This window comes from Sminthopsis crassicaudata, chromosome 4 (genome assembly GCF_048593235.1).
Source record: "Sminthopsis crassicaudata isolate SCR6 chromosome 4, ASM4859323v1, whole genome shotgun sequence".
NCBI lineage: Eukaryota > Metazoa > Chordata > Mammalia > Dasyuromorphia > Dasyuridae > Sminthopsis > Sminthopsis crassicaudata.
In genome coordinates, this window is record NC_133620.1 from 376369453 (window position 1) to 376391192 (window position 21740).

The window sequence follows — 21740 nt, forward strand, 5'->3', positions numbered from 1 at the left end:
ACTTCCTCGGGGTTGGGTACCCGCTCTTTCTCTGTATAGAAGGAATCTATAGTTTTTCTAGCTTTTTTGCTCATACTTAAAAAATGTTTTGGGGTCTGTCCCTGGGGTAGGAAATTATTTACTTCTTTACCAGCTTCCTCCCAGACCGGATGGATGCAGCGGCCCCTGCGCCCGCGCTAAGAGAGAGCTCTGGGAGAGAGTTCCCCACCCCCTCCCTGGAAGTGCCTCAGAGGTGATTAGCACTGCTGTGCTTTGAGGGCGTAGAATAGTGAAGACAGCAAGAAGCTCAGCCTATGTGTCCGGGTGGGGAGTGGATGTCTGCAGCAGGTGACGTGAGAAGCCCCTGCGCTCAAACTGGAAGTGTCTGCCAGAAACCGCGGTCCCTAGTTCAAAGGTTCCGCTTCTCTGGGACTTCCTGGAGCTGAGTTCCACTCCCTCCAGCTAAGCTAGGCTGTGTGTGTTGCCTTGGGCCGTATCCACCCACTTGTCAGTCTCTTAACTATTCTCAGGAGGTAGCTGAGGCCACACCCCCTGGTGCCGAGTCTGCCGAGTCACCCCCAGGGTGGGGGGAGGGAAATCTAATCTGAGTTTTAAAATATTTTGGCTTTCTCTTCTGAACTGCTAAATAATTAGCAGAGAAGAGCTAACAGCCTGTGCCAGATTCCTTTACCTCAGTGGCTTCTCTGATCCCAGAGCCCCTCCCAGCGCAATGGGCGCAGTGTGCCCCTACCCCACCGTCTGTGCTGGTCTTTCTTATTCCTCCCCTGAGAACTGACCTTTCCTGTTGAAACTCCAGATTCTCTTCAGCTGGTAAGTCGTGCTTCCAGTCCTTGTGGTATCTATCAGTCCTGAGCTAATTTTGAGACTTAATTTATCTAATTGGTTGTGAGGGAGTGAGGACGTTCACTGAGTAGTGTGTTTCTTCTCCGCCATCTTGGCTCCGCCCCCGGAAAATTGCTGTTTTAATCACTAGAATAAATAGACAGTGTGTGATCTTTGACCCAGGAGGAAAATATCAGATTTATTGATTCACACTCCTGGAGTACAATTCGGTATCAGAAACTCAAACTTTGATTTTTAGGCAAAAGAATTCAGGGATATAGCCAGAGTGTTCTAGTAAAGTCATTACTGCACAGACTATCCCCAAGATCTCTTCTAAACAAGAGAAGGGAATTTTGAGATATGTGATTGCTTACAATTTTAAATTTTGATTTTACATTTTTAAACACTTTTGATTTTACATCTTCAAAGTATTTTGATTTTACATTTTAAAGTTATTTTGGTTTTATATTTTTAATCTATTTTGGTTTTACACTTTTAAATTATTTTGGTTTTACATTTTTAAATTCTTTGCATTTTACCTTAGCAATGCACTTCGGGCATACACAGAAAGTGCAGCTAAGTGACAGACTGACTTTTGTCTGACTTGTTAATCTTTTTGACAACCACTTTGTTTCCACTGTGATGTGGAAAGGCCTGGATGGCATTTGGAAAGGCCCAAGTTGGGCCCCGGGGACATTCCTTCCTAGGTGCAGATCCAGCAGCAGAGTTCATCCCCACCAGAGACATTTGTAACCTGGGGATCCAAGAGAAGGACCAGACAACAGTCCAGAGAGACCAGCCAGATGTCCGCAGCCCTTCAGACGCTGATGGCAGCGATGCCCCTCCTGACCGTGACACCAGAGACACCAGACACAGTTCCAATGTTGCAGCTGAAATGGACTGTTTTGGGTGATACGCAATATAAAGACTGTAAATGGACAATGGGCCTGCTTGCTTCTCCCGTGGCCACTTGCCATATGGTGGCCTGGGAAGAGGCTTTGCCCTATGCTTTCTATTGAAGGACTATGCTTTTAAATTAGTGGGTGAAAAACCAACGCACCCACCTGCCGTTGTTATTGAGACAATGTTACTGGACATGACTTTGCTTATGTGCACCTGTGAAACTAGAATTGTTCTAGAATTGTGAAAAGTGCAATAGAGAATTGTGATAAGCTAGAATTGTTCTAGGAGTGTGAAAAGTGCAACAGAAAATTGTAAGAAACTAGAATTGGTCTAGAACTGTGATAAATGTAACTAGAATTGTGACAACCTACCTACTAATATTTGTTAACTAGAATTGTGATGTTTTACCTTGTTGACTTCCCACCTCAGTGTTGACATCCTACCTCATTGGCATCCAACCTCTTTGGCATATTATATCGAGTATGACTTTGATGAATGGGTTGAACACTTGGGCCACTGTTGAGCCTGATTCTCATTGTCATACTTCTGTTTACTGATCTGCTGCTTTGTTCCTCCTTGGGCATAACACTCTGTCATCTCATGGATCAAGTGAACTATAGCTGGTGCTAAAAGTTTAGCTTGGTGAGATGTGCGGTTCCCGCAAAACAAGAGAAAGGGAATTGTAAGGGCCCTTTAAATGGGCGGACACAGTGCATCGGGAGATTGAGGCCCAGAAGTAATTTCTGTGGATATTAGGACTGCCCTTGGGCGGGATCCTGGCCATATTGAGATAGTTTTGTAATGGGTGACTCTCTTGCTGATTGGCTGTGTGTGTGACCTCACAGGCCCTATGTAAGCCCACTGCAGGCAGCAACCGCTCTCTTTAACCTCGTGCTCTTGACCCTGGCTCCCTAGCCTGGGTGGCCAAGCCAAGATGGGTAGCCAAAAGAGGTAAGGGTTTTGGTAGTGAACACGTGGGTCTTCTGACCAGGTGTTCACCCGGGAACCAACAAGTCAGGGCATCAGTCAGGGCATTATGTGAGTAGGTATAATAAAGGCTTTTAAGATTACACGTGGTTGTTCTTGAGTGCGCTACCGGTTATTAAGCTATAGATTCAAGAGATTGTGGCCAGAGACCTTAGAAGGCCTCAGAGGAGGCGAGCCGGGTAGAGCTCACACTGCAAAGGACAGTGGTCAAAGGTGCTCTGGTGGGTCTAGGACAGACTAGTAATTGTAACTGCCAGGAGAGCACGTTACAGTGCCACATTATAGAAAACACACAGAGAATTTCTTAAAGTGTTCTGAAGTGACAGGAGAAGCCTCTCCATCATACATGCCCAGAAATACACCCACCAAGTCTCCAAGTGAATGGGAACCAAAGGGAGAATATTGATCCTGCTTTAAGGCCTGGTCCCTGATTAGACAATCCTTTCTTACACATATAATGCTTTAAGGTTTACAAAACCTTTTATATAATTATAGAATTTGATTCTCCCAAAAACAATTTTCATTTTACAAGTGATAAAATAAATATTAAAATATATTTAAAAGATAAAAATGAAAAACTTCCTAAAGATCATACAGCTTGTGTCCAAGGCAATATATGAGCTCAGATCTTCCTACTTAGAGTCTCACAATTTACCATGTGGCACTGCCAATAAATAAATATATATATAAATTGTAATACAAGAAAGAATTGGACAATTATAAACAAGAAGCTTATATCTCAGCTCCTGATTATTCCACAATAATATGTTCTGACTATGCAGAATAGGCACTATCTTCATAGTCACCCACCTGTTATTCCTTGTTTCTCACTTTATCCTTCTGCCTATCTTAGCCCTCTAGTCTGAATTTAAAAATCTGCTCATTCTCCATCCTCAAAGTAACTGGACAACAGAATAAAATGTACCATTGAAAAACAAGTCTTGGAAAGAGCAGGGTATCACTACTCACCAGAATGGGGGAGTCTCTAAAGCTGAAGAAAGAAGGATCATGAATTTTTCTACTGCCTCTCTTCTCGTGTACTTTTCATCTTACATTATGGCCATTTGAAACTGCTTTTTCCAAAATCAACAGTGAATTTTTAGTTTCCAATTAGATTGTTTTTTTTTTCTCCAATGATCATTCTTTTTGAGCTCTCTGAAGTATTGTTGATCACTTTTCAGGGTCATCATTGACCCTGAACATTGTAGATCTGTAATAATAGAGAAACTGAGGTGAGTAGAGATAGATTTTGCTCTTTAATATGGAGAGTTTAAGCTAGCTGACCGAAATGGAAATGTTTCCAAAGCATTCGGTACAGCGAAACCAAAGCACAGAATGTATATAGAGTTTGAAAGCAGAACACAGAACCAAGAATGAAATTAATTTTTGAGCTATTATTATATTTACTTGAAAGAGAGAAGCAAAGAGAGAGGAGTTAACTTGACATTAACAACCTGGGCTTATGACTCAGGCCCTGTCAGATAGGGGAGAAATGCTAGATAGCATAACTTGGTGTCTTTGTCCTTGATAATAATTCTATTCCCAGGGTAGTTTTTGGACAGAAATGAAGTCAGAGAGGCAAGCAAGCAACTGGATACTGTTTTTCTTTTCTATCCTTCATTGTCTTGCAATGGTATATGAAGGAGAGTCAGAGCTTCAAGGTTTAAAGTTTTAATTTTAAATTCAATTTCCCAAGTGTAATTGCACAAGTGAAAAAGGAGAGAGGGGTGTATGGCCAGCTATCCAGGGCCCAACATGGGAAAGGGGTGTATGTCCTAACAGATCATTCTCCTTTTCTAGATGTTGTTTCTTTTCTTTTTGTGTGGCACTGCTTTGTGACACTATTATTAGTGACCATTCATTTTTATTTTGTTTTTGCTAGATCATCATCCAAATCCTACCTACTCACAAAACTATGAGTGCATCCTAATACTTTCTCCTGAAGTCCCTCATCATTCTCTACACTCTCTCATTTAGTCACCTAATTTAATAGTTACAATGGATTTAAAAAGAAATTTCCTGATCTATATATTCATCCTTAGTATCTCTCTTGAATTTAAACCTGTTTCAATAAATTCCTATTGGACTTTTCAAATTGGATTTTCCACAAGCATCACAAACTCAACAAGTTTGAAAGCAAAAACTCATCATCTTTTCCTTCAAACCCACCTCTCTTCTTCCTAACTTCTTTGTTTCTTTTGAGAGCATCTTCATCCTTTTAGTGCCCCAACAAGCTCAATGATATTCCCTATTCATCACTCTAATTCATCACACATATTCAATATTTTGCCACATCTCATCATTTCTAACCTATCCCTACCTTGATATAGTTCATATCTTCGCCCTCTCATTAGGGTAGCCACCATTCTATTTTAGGTTCTAATTATTTCCCATAGAAGTTGTCATGATATCTTCCCAATTAGTCTCCCTGAATCAAATCTCCCTCTATTACAATCTGTCCATCACCTAATTGCTTTCCTTAAAGAAGGTCTGAATATATTATTTCCCTACTCAAATCCACTACTACCATACCATTTCTTCCTTTTGTCTCTCAGTATCCTTAAGTTTCTTTAAGGCTCAGCTCAAACCCAAATCTCTACCAGAAACCTCTCTTGATACTTCCAAATGGTAATGTCCTTCCCTCAAAATCATCTTGTAAGTACCTTATAAATGTATACCTGTAGGTGTGTACACACATTCACACACACACACACACACACACACACGTTCTTTCTTTTCAATTAGAATATAAATTCCTCAAGGGTAGGGAATATTTTACTCTTGTTTTCCTCTATGCCCAATACACCATCTCTGATATACAAAGTGCTTAATAAGTACTTGTTGATTAAGATAATACATCAAAAAGATGCAAATTAGAAGGCAAGTCTGAAAGGCAAGTTAGAAAGACTTGTTTCTGATACACATTGACTCTATGACCCTGAGTCACTCTTTAAGATTAGAAATTACAAACAGGTTACTCATTTGTTTCAGTGGAGGCAGTTTTCACATTGAAATTTCCCTCTCCCTGTTAACACAGGTATGGACACTCTTATGAAACTAGGATTACTGTTCCTTAAGATAATATGGTAATAAAAAACTAAGGAAAATAACATAGCAGGCTATAAAGGAAATCAAATTGGAGTTAATTAATGCAACTTCAGAAAATAGTTAAACCAAAAACTAGTTTGTTTGTTTGTTTTTTTGTCTCCTCTCCACTGACCCTGCATTATACCAAGGATTGATTCATCAGAAGGAAACTTTGACCAAAAAAAAAAAAAAAAAAAAAAAAAAGCTTTCTCCTGTTTACATAATTAAGTGCCTGAGGTGATATTGGAACTCAAGTCTTCCTGACTTTAGCCCCAATACACAATCCAATGCTTACCTAAATGCCTCTAGGGCATCTTCAAGAGTTACTGAATAACCTTAGAAGAAAGTCCCCAATTTTGCTAAGTGGGTTCACCTCAAATGTGTCCTCTAATCTCACCTAAACCCTCACAGTAGAAAGAAAATCCTTCTATTTCTTCTTAATTGTATTTTTTCCTCTTTCTTCTTAAGGGTAGCCAAATCTCTTTTCCTAGTAAGCCTCCTAAACTACCTCTATTGCCATCCTTTCAGCAGAAAATATTCCCTCATAATTAAAAAAGAAAATAAAGGTTATCTGCTCTGAATCTCCTATTCTTTCCTTCTATGCATCTCAAAATACTTTAATATCAGCCTTGACTCTATTCTCCTTTAATCTAGGTACTAGTGAAAAGGAATGGAAAACTACTCTACTATCTTCTGAGAAGATGGTAGGGTAGATCAGTAAATTTCTAGCTCTCCAGATTTATCCCATAAAACAGAACATATATGCACCTCAGGGCAAACATAGAGTGGTGAAAGATCAAGAAAACTTAAGGCAGAAAAGGAGTTTTCCTAGGACAATTCAAAAAGTCCTAAAAAAGATCCCCAGGCCTGGGATTAACAAATGTGAAGTACAAACATCTCCTCATTAGCTCCACTAAAACATCAAGTAGGGACCCATGAGGCTAACTGGATTTGGATAGAGCCTTAGCTGGAACCACAGAAACTTTCACATCCTGGTTAGTGTAGAGTGGGGAGTAGAATGGGAGTGGTCATCTGAGTCTGGGAAGACTGAGAGAACTTCCATTAGGTATGCCAGCCCCAGAATCTGGGCGAAAAGGAACCAGCATATTGAGTGAGTGCAGAAGCAGTGTGTCAGGGACCTGCTGGCTACAAACATTTTCAGGAGAATGGAACTTTTGGTTTAGGGTTCCAGCTCAGAAAGGAAAGTTGAAGTGAAGCTAAAGTCATCAACATCCCCAACTCCAAAATTAGAATGCTTACACTAATACTTTTCAAGAAAAATGAAAAAATAAAGGAAGAAATGAAAGAGGTAAGAAGGGAAGGAAGGAAGGAAGGAAGGAAGGAAGGAAGGAAGGAAGGAAGGAAGGAAGGAAGGAAGGAAGGAAGGAAGGAAGGAAGGAAGGAAGGAAGGAAGGAAGGAAGGAAGGAAGGAAAGAAGGAAGGAAGGAAGGAAGGAAGGAAGGAAGGAAGGAAGGAAGGAAGGAAGGAAGGAAGGAAGGAAGGAAGGAAAGAAGGAAGGAAGGAAGGACTACCAAAGAAGAAAGAAACAATCATAGAAACTTTCTATAGGAATAGGGAAGATTGGGATTCATTTTCAGAGGACACTAAAATAAAATTAAAAAAAAAAAGTTTCTTCTACCTTAAAATAATTTATAGAACTCAAAAAAATGAGAAAGATTGAGAAAAACTAAAAAAAGCTAAAAATAAAAAAATAAAAACTGTCTAAGAAAAACAATGATTATAAAAAAAAATTAACCAGATAGAAAAGGAGATACCAAGTCTTGAAGAAGAAATAATTCTTTGAAAATTAGAATTGGCAAGGGGGAAGCCAGTGAATTTATAAGAAATCAAGAAATAACAAAACAAAACAAGACTAGAAAAATAGAACAGAATGTGAAACAGACCTGGAGAGCAGATCAAGAAGAGAAAATATAAGAATAATTGGACTGCCAGAAAGCTGTGACCAATAAAAAAATATTGATACAATAATGCAAGGGATAATACCAAAAAACAAAATTGTCCTGGAGTAACATAACAGGAGGAAAAAGTAGAAACAAGAAAAACCCACCAATCAACAACTCAAAGAGGTCTTTTGTGGACAATACATAGGAATATTATTGCTAAATTTTGAAATGCCAAATTCAAAGAGAAAATTTTGCAACAAACAAAAAAAAATCAAATATGCAGGAGTTACAAATATAATTGCACAATACTTAATAGCAGTCATAATAAAAATATAGGTATTGGAATCATATATGCTGGCAAACAAAAGAATTAGGCTAGGGTCAAAATATAATATCAAGCAAAATTATACATAATATTGAATGAAAAAGTGGACATCCAACAAACTTGTAAATTTTCAGAACTTTCAACCAAATCCAAAATTAATAGAAAAATTTAACATATAAGGGCCAATAGCAAAGATTGATTTCTTTATTTCTTTATTTATTATAGCCTTTTATTTACAAGATATAGGCATGTGTAATTTTTCGAAATTGACAATTTGTTCCAATTTTTCCCCTTCTTCCCACATCCCCTCCCCCAGATGGCAGGTTGACCAATACATGTTCAAAATGTTAAAATATAAATTAAATACAATATATGTATACATGTCCAAACAGTTGTTTTGCTGTACAAAAAGAATCAGACTTTGAAATAGTACACAATTAGCCTGTGAAGGAAATCCAAAATGCAGGCAGACAAAATTTGGGAATTCTATGTAGTGGTTCATAGTCATCTCCCAGAATTATTTTGCTGGGTATAGCTGGTTCAGTTCATTACTGCTCTATTGGAACTGATTTGGTTCATCTCATTGTTGAAGATGGCCACATCCATCAGAATTGATCATCATATAGTATTGTTGTTGAAGTACATAATGATCTCTTGTTCCTGCTCATTTCACTCAACATTAGTTCATGTAAGTGACTACAGGCCTTTCTGAAATCATTCTGCTGGTCATTTCTTACAGAATAATAATATTCCATAATATTCGCATACCAAAATTTATTCAGCCATTCTCCAATTGATGGGCATCCACTCAGTTTCCAGTTTCTGACCACTACAAAGAGGACTGCCACAAACATTCTTGCACATACAAGTCCCTTTCCCTTCTTTAAGATCTCTTTGGGATATAAGCCCAGTAGTAACACTGCTAGATCAAAGGGTATGCACAGTTTGATAACTTTTTGAGCATAGTTCCACATCGTTCTCCAGAATGGCTGGATGTATTCACAATTCCACCACCAATGTATCAGTGTCTCAGTTTTCCCACACCCCCTCCAACATTCCACATTATCTTTCCCTGTCATTCTAGCCAATCTGACAGGTGTTTAGTGGTATCTCAGAGTTGTCTTAATTTGCATTTCTCTGATTAATAATGACTTGGAGCTCTTTTCATTTGGCTAGAAATAGTTTCAATTTCTTCATCTGAGAATTGTCTGTTCATTATCTTTGACCATTTATCAATTAGAGAATGGCTTGATTTCTTATAGAGTCAGTTCTCTATATATATTGGAAATGAGGCCTTTATCAGAAGCTCTGACTGTAAAAATGGTTTCCCAGTTTATTGCTTCCCTTTTAATCTTGTCTGCATTAGTTTATATCAATTTGATATAATCAAAATTTTCTATTATGTGATCAATAATGATTTTTAGTTCTTTTTTGGTCATAAATTCCTTCTTCTTTCACAGGTCTGAAAGGTAAACTATCCTATGTTCTTCTAATTTATTTATAACCTCATTCTTTATGCCTAGGTCATGAATCCAGTTTGACATTTTCTTGGTGTACGGTGTTAAGTGTGAGTCAATGCCTAGTTTCTGCCATACTAATTTTCAATTTTCCCAATACTTTTTATCAAACAGTGAATTCTTATCCCAAAAGTTGGGGTTGAGTTTGTCAAACTCTAGATTATTAAAGTTATTGACTATTTTGTCCTTTGAACCTAACCTATTCCACTAGTCTATTTCTTAGCCAATACCAAATGGTTTTGGTAACTGCTGCTTTATAATATAATTTTAGATCTGATACAACTAGGCCACCTTCATTTAGTTTTTTTTTTTCATTAATTCCCTTGAAATTCTTGACCTTTTGTTTTTCCATATGAACTTTGTTGTTATTTTTTCTAGATCATTAAAATAGTTTTTGGGAAGTCTGTTTGGTGTAGTGCTAAATATAGGTAGTAGTGTCATATTTATTATATTCACTTGACCTATCCAAGAGCACTTAACATTTGTCCAATTGGTTAGATCTGACTTTGTGTGGAAAGTGTTTTTTAATTTTGCTCATATAGTTCTTCATTTTCCCTTGGCAGATAGATACCCAAATATTTTATACTATCGATAGGTACTTTAAATGGAATTTCTCTTTGTAACTCTAAGTGGTGGATTTTATTAGTGGTATATAAGAATGCTGATGATTTATGTGGGTTTATTTTGTATCCTGCAACTCTTCTAAAGATATGGATTATTTCTAATAGCTTTTTAGTAGAATCTCTGGGGTTCTCTAAATATACCATCATATCATCTGCAAAGAGTAATTGGTTTCCTCATTACTTACTCTAATTCCTTTAATCTCTTTCTCAACTCATTGTCAAAGCTAGCAAGCTAGCATTTCTAATACAATATTGAATACTAATGGTGATAGTGGGCAACCTTATTTCACTCCTGATCTTATTGGGAATGGTTCCAGTTTATCCCCATTACATATGATGCTTACTGATGATTTAAATAGATGCTACTGATCATTTTAAGTAAAGGTTAATTTATTCCTATACTCTCAAGCGTTTTTAATAGAAATGGATGTTGGATTTTATCAAATGCTTTTTCTACATCTATTGAGATGATCTTCTGGTTTTTGTTAATTTGGTTATTGATATAGTCAATTATATTAATAGTTTTCCTAATATTGAACCAGCCCTGCATTCCTGGTATAAATTCTACTTGATCATAGTGTATTATCCTGGGGATGATTTTCTGTAGTCTTTTTGTTAATATTTTATTTAAGGTTTTAGCATCAATATTCATTAGGGATATTGGTCTATAATTTTCTCTCTCTGTTTTCAACCAACCTGGATTAGGTATCAGTACCATGTCTGTGTCATAAAAGGCATTTGGTAAGACTTCTTCATTTCCTATTTTTTCAAATAGTTTATATAGCACTGGGGTTAATTGTTCTTTCAATGCTTGGTGCAATTCACATGTAAATCTATCTGGTCCTGGGGATTTTTTCTTAGGGATCCTTAACAAGGATTAATAGTTTGTTCTATTTCTTTTTCTGTAATGAGACTATTTAAGCAATTTATTTCCTTCTCTGTTAATCTGGGAAGCCTATGTTTTTGGAGGTAGTCATGCATTTCATTTAGCTTATCAAATTTATTGGCATAAAGTTGGGCAAAGTAACTCTTTATTATTGCTCTAATTTCCTCTTCATTGGTGGAAAGTTCTCCCTTTTCATTTGTAAGACTAACAATTTGATTTTCCTCTTTCCTTTTTCTGATCAGATTTACCCAAAGTTTACCTGCTTTATTGGGTTTTTTTTGTTCATAAAACCAACTCTTAGTTTTATCTATTAATTCAATAGTTTTTTTTTTTTACTTTCAATATTATTAATTTCTCCTTTTAATTTTAGAATTTCAAGTTTAGTATTTGATTGGGGATTTTTAATTTGCTCTTTTTCTAGCTTTTTAAGTTGCAAGCCCAATTCATTGTTCTTCTCTTTCTCTATTTTATTCAAGTAAGCCTCTAAAGATGTAAAATTTCCCCTTATTACCGCTTTGGCTGCATCCCACAAATTTTTGTACATTGTCTCATTGATGTCATTCTCTTGGGTTAAATTATTAATTATGATATATATATGCATATATATAATTATAATAATTAATCTATGATTTGCTGTTTCACCCATTCATTCTTTAGAATGAGATTATTTAGTTTACAATTACTTTTTGGTCTATTTACCCCTAGCTTTTTGTTGAATGTAGTTTTTATTGCATAATGATCTGAAAAGAATGCATTTACTATTTCTGCCTTTCTTCATTTAATTTTGAGGTCTTTATGTCCTAATACATGATCAGTTTTTGTATAGGTTCCTTGAACTGCTGAGAAAAAAAGGGAATTCCTTTCTTTCTCCCTTCAGTTTTCTCCAAAGATCTATCATACCTAACTTTTTAATATTCTATTTACCTCTTTAACTTCTTTCTTATTTATTTTGTGGTTTGATTTATCTAATTATGAGAGTGCAAGGTTGAGATCTCCCACTATTATAGTTTTGCTGTCTATTTCTTCTTGCAACTCTCTTAACTTCTCTTTTAGGAAGTTAGATGCTATACCACTTGGTGCATATATGTTTAGTATCAATATTGCTTCATTGTCTGTGCTACCCTTTAGCAAAATATAGTTTCCTTCCTTATCTCTTTTAATTAGATCAATTTTTGCTTTTGCTTGATCTGAGATAAGGGTGGCTACCCCTGCTTTTTTTTTTTTTTTTTTTTTTTTTTTACTTCACCTGAACCATAATAGCTTTTACTCCAGCCTTTTACCTTTACTCTTTATGTATCTCCCTGCTTTAAATGTGTTTCCTGTAAACAATATATTGCAGGATTCTGGCTTTTCATCCAGTCTGCTATCTACCTCCCCTTTATGGGAGAGTTCATCCCATTCACATTTATGGTTAAAATTACTAATTCTGTATTTCTTATCATCTTATTATCCCCAGATTATGCTTTTCTTTTTCTTGCCCGCTCTTACCCCTTCCCCAGTATTAAACTTGTGGGAACCACTTGTGTCATGCCGCTCTCCCTCTTTGGAATCCCTCCCACCCCCTTGGACTTCCTTCCCCTTTCTTGTACCTTTCCTTTATTACTCTTTTCCTTTTCCCTTTTCCTTTCCCACTTTTCAATGAGATGAGAAAAGTTTCTCTGTAAAACAAATATGTCTAATATTTTCTCTTTGAGCCAACTCTGATGACAGTAAGATTCACACAATGTTCCTCCCCCTCTCTAAATTCCCTCAAATGTGATGGGTTTCCTTTGTCTCTTTGTGGGATGTAGTTTCCCTCTTTTTATCTCCTCTTTTCCCTTTTTTGATACTATCCCCTTTCCATTTCTACTTCCATTTTTATGTTATATCAGTAAAATCAAATTATATATGTACTCTTTATGAATATCCATAACAGAAATACAGTTCTTAAGAGATTTTTTTACCTTTTTATGCTTCTCTTGAGTCCTACAGTTGGAAGTCAAATTTTTTGTTTAGTTCTGGTTTTTTCCTTAGAAACAAATGGAATTCATCTGTTTCATTAAATGTCCATCTTCTTCCCTGTAAGAAAATGCTCAGCTTAGCTGGGTAGTTTATTCTTGGCTGCATTCTATGTTCTTTTGCCTTTTGGAATATCAGATTCCAGGCCTTTAGATCTTTTAATGTGGAAGCAACTAGATCTTGAATGATCCTTATTGTGGCTCCTCAGTATTTGAATTTTTTTTCTGGCTGCTTGTAATATTTTTTTCCTTAGTCTGATAATTCTGAAATTTAACCACAATATTCCTTGGATTTTTTAGAGTCTTTTTCAGAAGGTGTTCAATGCATTCTTTCAATATCTATTTTACCTTCTGATTCTATTACATCTGGGCAGTTCTCTTTGATGATTTCCTATAAAATATCATCTAGGCTCTTTTTTCATCATAATTTTCAGCAAGTCCAATAATTCTCAGATTATCTCTCCTAGATCTATTTTCTAGGTCTGTTGTTTTTTCAAGTAGATATTTAACATTTTTTCTACTTTTTCTTTTTTTTTTTTTTTTTTTTTTTTGGTTTTGCTTGATTGATTCTTGATGTCTCAATGAATCATTCAGTTATATTTGTTCAGTGCTGATTTTTAATGAGTTTTTTTCTTCACTAGCTTTTTTTTACTTCTTTCTGTATATGTCTAATTGAGTTTTTAAATGAATTGTTTTGGTCTATGAAATTTTTTTCCACTTCACTATTTTTTTTAACTGAGTTATTATTTTTTTTCCAATTCACAAATCCTACTTTCCTGGGAGTTGTTTATCTTTTATAATTCACCAGTCCTACTTTCCTGGGAGTTCTTTGTCTTTTCCAATTCACAAATTGTGTTTCCCTGTACTGCCTAGGAGTTCTTTACCTTTTCCAATTCACATTTTAGGAAGTTGTTTTCTTTTTCCACTTTATCAATTTTTTCTTTAAGTCAGTTATAATCCTTTTCTATACTCTCTTGCATATCTTCTTTTTCCTTTCCCCATTTTTGTTTTAGTTTTCTTTTAAGATTTTTTTTTATAATTTCTTTTAGGAGAGCCTTGCGTGACAGGGTGATGGGGACCAGGTTACATTCCCCTTTGGGATTTTTGTCTGGAGACTGTCTGCTATTAGTCTTCTCAGGGTTGAAAACCTGCTCTCTTTCTGTATAGAAGGTATCTATGGTCTGGCTTTTTTACTCATTTTTTTAAAGCCCTTAGGGTCTGCTTTCAGGGTAAGGAGGTTACCAGATTCCTCTGCAGAGCAGGGATAGATATAAGGACAATAGCTATCCTGCAAATGGGCTGCAAAGAGCAGCTGAGCTGTGGAAGTGCTCTGGGAAAAGCCCCATACTGGAAGTGTCTCTGCCCTGGGTTGCATGGGTTGAGCTGCAAAAGTGCCCCCATTTTGCAAATTTGTGACTTTCCTGGGACTAGAGGTCTATTCTATACTTCCCATACTGGAAGTGTCTCTGTCCTGGGGATTGCAGTCTTGCTGTAGAAGTTCTATTGCCCCAGACAGAGCCCCCACTGGGCAGATTTATCACTGCCCCAGACAAAAGCCCTGTGTTGCAGAATGCAACTGCACAGCTGTGCTGTGATCTGTGCTCAGTTACTCACTTCTGGTTTTGGGTGGATGTAGCCAGATCCTGTTAGATTCTGGTGTTTTTTGGAGTACACTCTATCTTTGGCTTTAACTTCTCTGCTGGTCTACTGCTTTGTAACCAAAGCAGAGCAGCCAACCTGTGGTAGAGTCCTCCATGTAAATTTTACAGCCATGGAGACTGCTCCTGCCCCACTCAGCTCAGTATGCTAGCCTCTGCTTCTATCTCCCTGCTTGTGCTGACTTGCTCCGGCCACTTGGGACAAACCATTTATAGTGATTTTCCAGATTATCTTTGGCTGGTAAATTGTTGTACTTCCAATAATCATGAATTTTACCAATCAAGCACTATTTTTGAGGCTGAATTTGGTAATTAATAGTGAGGGTATAAGAGGAGCTTAGAATGTCACGTGTATCTTCTTCACCATCTTGGCCCCGCCCCCACAAAGATTAATTTCAAGGAACTTAATATAGAAGATCATGTTTATTTTTTACATCAAAATGTATACCATATATTTAATATTGATATCAGTAATTGGATAACTCAAAAGAAAGATTGGTGCAGAGTTGAGTATGATCTGAATCTAAGAAATAAAACTGTCCAGGTAAAGGTAAAAATAGGAATCATATTATATAAATAAAATGTAGAGAAGGATAGACATAGAGCTATTAGAGAGGGGAGAAGGGTTCATAGTTCTGAAAACCCAATCCCATCAGGAATGGGTTAAATAGACAACAATACATATATACTATGAGGATATAGCACCCTCCAAAATCTATAAAGAGATAAGGAGTGAGTGGTGGGGGGAAGGAATAGAATAAGGTGAGGTATAGATGGATTTATAGATTTATGGTAGTGGGTAGATTAATGGGCAAGGCATAAAGGATAAGGGAGCATAAAGGATAAAAAAAGGTTCACAGAATAATGATAGTGAAACAAAATGTGTAGATTAATGGGAAAGGGTTAAAGAGGGTTGACAGGGTAGCATAAGATAAAGTGGGAGTACAGAAGAGTGTTTAGATTAATTGGAGTGTGATGAAGAGTGTAGATTAATAAGAATAAAAAGGGAAGAAAAGATTGTGGAGAAGATAAGGAAGAAATCTACGGCTTTTGGGAGATTAAGTAATAGCAAGGCAAGTTAAGACATAAATTAGAAGAGTTATCAGGGATAGGAAATAAGAGAAATACAGAAATACAGCAAGAATCAAGAGTAGAACTTCCTGGGGAAAAGTAGGAATAGTAATTATTGATCTTAGATCAAATAAAGCTTAAAAATTCACTCAAGAGATAAATATACATTATATATCAGCTATATTATTATTGTTTTAGATGCATATTTACATACAAATGCATATATATGTATATTTATATGTGTGTGTGAGTGTACATGAGTATGTATGCATGTAGGTCTGTGTATATGTGTATATTACTTGTTATGAAAGTTTGGCTGGAGCTTGACTTATCTGAAAGCGCTTCCTTACTTTTAAAATGATGATAATAACAATCCTGCTAACTTCTAGAGAAAGTTTTGTAAAGAAAGCACACTGTAAAGTACATTATGGCACAAAAGTTACTCTAGATTAGCACAGTATCATGTACGTTTATCAGTGCAGTTGATAATGATGAAAGAAGATTCACTGAATCATGTATTTAGAGTCTAGGAGAAACTAGGCACAGAAAAGAGAGCAGATTTGCAACCAGGATTTGAAATCATGTCCTCTGACTCCAAAACCAGCATCCTTCCCATGGCAATGTATTGTCTCAACCAAGATTTTTCACATAACTCTTGATAATAAAAACAACTCAATTCTTTGCTTCAATTGCTACTTAGTCTAAATTACTGAATGGGTATAGCCTCAGTCCAACAGAGACCTCTTGAAAATATCAGCTTTCAAAGGTCAAGATCTCCCAGTGCATCCAGGGCCATTTCCAATCATCCTCATCTCTATCTTGCCACTAGACCCAGCTGTCTCTGGAGGGGAAAGTGAGGCAGGTGTCTTTGCACAGTCCTCCCTCACTTAAATCCCATTCACTTGCATATCATGACATCACCTCCATATTATGATGTTCTTCAAGAATGAAGGACAAACAATAAATCTTAAAAATAATAAGTGTAACCTAGTAAAATTTTAAAAGCACCTTTTGTACAAAAACCCTAGAAGAAAGGAAGTGTGTCTATTATTATCATCATCTTTCATATAAGGAAACTAAAATTCATATAGGTTAAACGATTTCTCCAGAATCATGAAGGTGTTAAGTAGCATAGGTAGGACTCAAATTAAAGTCTTCTGACTCCAAGTATATATTTAGATAGTACTTTTGTAACTTTAAAAGTCTTTATATCCACTATTTCCTCCTAACCTCTTAAATGTGGGAAATTATTCTACTGATTTTTTTTTCTGTCAACAGCATAATAACGTAGTTAAAATGAAACAAAATCCTAACACCATCATAAGATATAATAGAAATAAATGAAAGTTGAAAGTCAAGTGTGCTCTACCCTTGATAGAATGGTATATAAAGTGTGTTCTTTCTTGGTTGCTTCATTGAATATCCAGCATTGTTAAGCTAGAACATACCCAGAGAAGGGTAAACAGCATGGTGAAAAGCTGCAGGACACAACATATGAGGAGTGGTCAGGGAACTGATAATGTTTAAACCAAAGAAGAAAAGACTTGTGGAAGGGACAGGTAGTAGAGGGTGAGGAGGAAGAGACTGCAAATTTTTTAAAATCACTTTTAAATTAACAAAAATCTATTTTTTGTCTCTCCCATCTATACCCCACTGGAAAAAATAAAAGGATAAAAAATCCTCTGTAACAAATATGCATAGTCAAGCCAAACAAATTCCCTACTATCTACTTCTTAGGGTTCTTGTGAAGATTATGCTTTTAAAATTTACTAGATTACACTTACTATTTCTAAGAGTTGTTGTTTTTACTGCATTCTCAAAGAGGACTATGACATTTCCTTAAAGTGTTTGAGGAGAAGAGGAAATAGATTTGCTCTTTTTAATTGCAAAGGAGAGAATAAGGAGTAAAAAGTGACAGGTGAAAAGAGGTAAATCTGACTTGATGGAAGGAAAAAATTCTTAATAATGGTAATTATCTAACAGCAGAAAAATTCTTTGGAAGACAATGAGTTCTTCCTGCTAAGAGGTCCACAAACAAAGACTTGATGTTGAGTATGTTACCAAGGTAATTTTTGCTCTGATTTGAATTAGACTATATGGGCTCTGAGATCCCTTCCAATGTTAAGATTCTTTTGATTCCATGGCCAAGTGATTCACTTCACGAAACTTTGTGCCTAGAATCAGAGATCATGCTGGTTGGGATTGCCTAATCCAAACATCTGTTTTCAGAGATCAGGTTCAGAGTTCTTGAAATGACTTATTCAAGTACACACAACAAATCAGTGATATAAGCAGGATTTGAGCAAGAGCCCTTTGATTCCCAGACTAGAGTGCTTCCTTTTCTCACAGGCCTTTTCTGCAATGTAATCTGTTTACATTATACTTTACATTATACATGCTTTTGAGAGGTTAAAAGCAACATTTCCATAGTGCATAGGGCTTACACATTACATATCATGGAGAGAAAACTAGCCCTTGGAATAGCTCCCATTTATATCTGTTTTAAGGTAAAAATTAAAGAGCCTTGTTTGATTGAGGAAATGTGGAAAATAACTTGATTCTGAACAGAGTTACTATGTGCTGGTTTCAGAACTCACATTGTTTCTCTCCAAATCTCTAAATCACATCTTTCTAATATAGCACATGTGAACTAGATGATGTGAACTAGATAACTTCCAAGTCCTTTCCAATGTTAACATTTTATATAATGTTCTATTATAGCTCAGAACGTCAAAAATCACAAAGGCTCAAATTTGGAAGGCAATTCTCAGTTCTGCTCTTCACTAAGCAAGAATCTTCTCTTTAAATTATATCTATAACAGATTGTCAACCGCCATACCTTTAGAGTCTTCCACTGATGAGAGAAAATGTATGTTCTGGGATTAACACAGATTGAATGTAAATAGCAAACATCTCTTTTTTGACCAAAAATCATGAGGGTCTTCCTCTCCCAGATTCATTTATTTATTTATTTAGATTTTTTTTTGGACTAGGTAAAAGATGAGATTCTTTGCCTCATTTGTTTTATCACTGAATGAGTATAGCCCCAGTCAAACTGAGACCTGTTGAAGACCTTATCTTAAAAAGGCTAAGATGTCTCATTTCATGCAAGGCCATTTCTAGTCCTCTTGACCTGCATCTTGCCACTAGATATGGATGGCTCTGGAAAGAAAAGTGAAGTAGATAACCTTACACAGCCCTCTCTCACTTAAATCCAATTCATTTGAATGTCATGGCATCATCTCCCTGATGCCATGGAACTCTTTAAGAATTAAGGATGAACAACAATATCCATTTCAGATATTAGATTACAATCTACATTGCCTACATTGGTCAAAGAACATTGGTAATAATCAGATTTCCACTTTATTTGACAAGTGTTTAAAAATATCTTATATATATATATATATATATATATGTATATATATATATATATATTATGTATACATATATTACATATATATGTCCAAAGAATGAATAAGTATACTTCCCTCCTTTTTTGATTGAGGTGGGAGAACATGGGTAAGGAATGTTTTAAATACTTATAGAGAATGTTTCAGTTGTTTTTTGTTTGTTTGTTTTTACCTTTCTTTCTTTATATCCTTTTTTGGCAGAGAAAGCTCATTGGTATAAGAAGAAACAAATCAGAAATAATAGTGAGGCAAAAACAAAAAGTCACTAATTCAACTTTATAATACTAATCAAATGATGGTGAAGATGATGAAAAAAAATAGAAGAAACAGAAAAGGAGAAGTCTCATTAATAGAACATTTTCTCTTAAACATTCCTTCCAGATAGATAATATAAAACGCAACACTAATATTTTACAGAATAAATCTTGATGCAGTGATTGTACAATAAGGAAACCTGCCTATATTTTTAGGGACTGAAGCTTTAATTAAGTACGTACTATGTGCCTGATACTTTGATAAGTGCTTTATAAATATCACCTCATTTGAGTCTCATAACCCTGTGATAAGGAAGAAAGGAAGGAAGGAAGGAAGGAAAGAATGAAGGAAGGAAGGAAGGAAGGAAGGAAGGAAGGAAGGAAGGAAGGAAGGAAGGAAGGAAGGAAGGAAGGAAGGAAGGAAGGGAGGGAGGGAAGAGGAAAGGAGGGAGGGAAGGAAGGAAGGAAGGAAGGAAGGAAGGAAGGAAGGAAGGAAGGAAGGAAGGAAGGGAGGGAGGGATGGAAGGAAGAAACAAAAGAGGGAAGGAAGAAGGAAAGGAAGAAAGGAAAGAAGAAGAAAAGGAAGAAGAAATCAATGAAATAAGGAAGGAAGGAAAAAGGGAAGGAGAAAGGAAGGAAGGAAGCAAGGAAGGAAAGAAGGAAGGTAGAAAGCAAGGAGGGAAGGAAGGGAGGGAGGGAGAAAGAAAGGGAGGAAGGAAGGGAGGGAGGAAAGGAAGAAGACAAAGGAGGGAAGGACAAGAGAAGATAAAGGAAAGAAAAAAGAGGGAGGGAGGGAGGAAAAGAGGAAGAATGGAAGGGTGCGAAGAAGGAGGAAAGCAAAGGAGGAGGGAAGGGAAAGAGGAAAGGTGAAAGGAAGGAAGAATGAAAGAAGCAAGAGAGGGGGAAAGGGAGGAAGGAGGGAGGAAGGAAGGAAGGAAGAAAGAAAGCAAATAAGGAATCAAAGCATTATGCCACACTGCCTCACTAAAGTTCTCCCTGGTTCAAGAAAGTAGCTCTCTTTGACCATTATCACTTTTAATCCACTTCAATTCAACTGATTTTCATAAAGATTACATGATTTACAATGAAAATATTCAAAAATATGGTTGTTAGTACTTTTCCTGAAGGGCCCCACACACTGAAAGTCTGTTGGATCCTAACCAATAAAAAAAATTAAAAAGAAGATGCAAAGGCAAAAAATGATGTGTGGGCTATAATCTCCACTTGTATAGATCAAGCATCCCATTGTATTTGTTGCTTAATCAGCATCTTCCTCTTCTAGCAAGAAAGTTTCCAGAAAGTAAATTTGTTAAAGCCATTGTGAATAATGGGATTCAACATTACCATGACAGATGCTTACCCACACTTTTCATTTGTAAAAATGATCAGAGAGAGGTTGAATTCATCAGAATTATTGAATTGAAGGAATGAATCTGAAACTAGTTGTGCTTGAATCGGAAACTCATATAAGCTAGAGCTGCACAGACTGACTTGGGAAGAAATCCCTTAAGAAAGCAGTGTCAATGTGCTAATAACTTCTATTAGGAACACTTCTACTTATGATGACAGTGATATTTCAAGCAATGAACTATTGCTTCTAAGTGCTAAGTTTTCTTAGAAATATTTAATAAATGACTTTATACTGTTTATCATTTCCGATCTAATTTATTATTGCCTTAACAAATCAATAGTCTAAGACGACACAAATAGATTTTTTACATAAATTCATTCTATTACAGTAAAATTTACTGTAGCTTTACAACACAACCATTTTTTCTATCCTATCAACTGCTCAATTCTCCTAGGCAGAGACTTATTCCCTTTGGAGGTATTAATTCTTTTGTGAGAGATTAACCAAAATTGAAGTTTCCACAGAACAATTAAATTTCATTTCTCAGAAACCTGGAGCAAACAAGGAAGTTGGGAATTAGAAAAGCACAGGTGGACTGAGTCAATCAGAAAGTCATATGATTTTGTAAAGCTGACAAACTCAACCTCAAGGTAATTAATAGCCTATCATCCAGCTCAAACTAGTTGAGGTCAGTGATCATATTCAACTGAATCCCTACTGTGCCTACTTAATAGAATATTAAACAACATACCCTGTAGGAGAAGTTTTCTGCCATTTCTGAATCTGAGATCTATGATAAGGGAGGGAGGCCATACTTATACATATTTAGAGTGAAACATATAGTGTGTGTATCAGGAAGATTATAACCCAATAGGAAATAAACCAATCCATTCTATGAAGGGAAGAGATTGCACTGAGCTAGCAGTATAAAGTTTCTCTCAC

At 36.2% G+C, this 21740-nt stretch overlaps 1 protein-coding gene and 1 long non-coding RNA gene across 9 annotated transcripts in view; both read right to left on the reverse strand.

The window, feature by feature from the left end:
• LOC141539447 (olfactory receptor 6N1) overlaps window positions 1-21740 on the reverse strand; it is a 248797-nt gene that overhangs the window by 60370 nt on the left and 166687 nt on the right. The gene's annotated exons all lie outside the window — the stretch shown is intronic.
• LOC141539450 (uncharacterized) overlaps window positions 1-21740 on the reverse strand; it is a 93364-nt gene that overhangs the window by 8345 nt on the left and 63279 nt on the right. Inside the window, exons 2-3 of one of the 2 annotated variants that reach the window (XR_012481302.1) lie at window positions 12998-13112; window positions 3682-3922 (exon numbers count right to left, since the gene is read on the reverse strand). This is a non-coding gene — a long non-coding RNA (uncharacterized LOC141539450). The remainder of the gene's footprint in view (window positions 1-3681; window positions 3923-12997; window positions 13113-21740) is intronic. The other variant, XR_012481301.1, reaches the window with a different exon arrangement.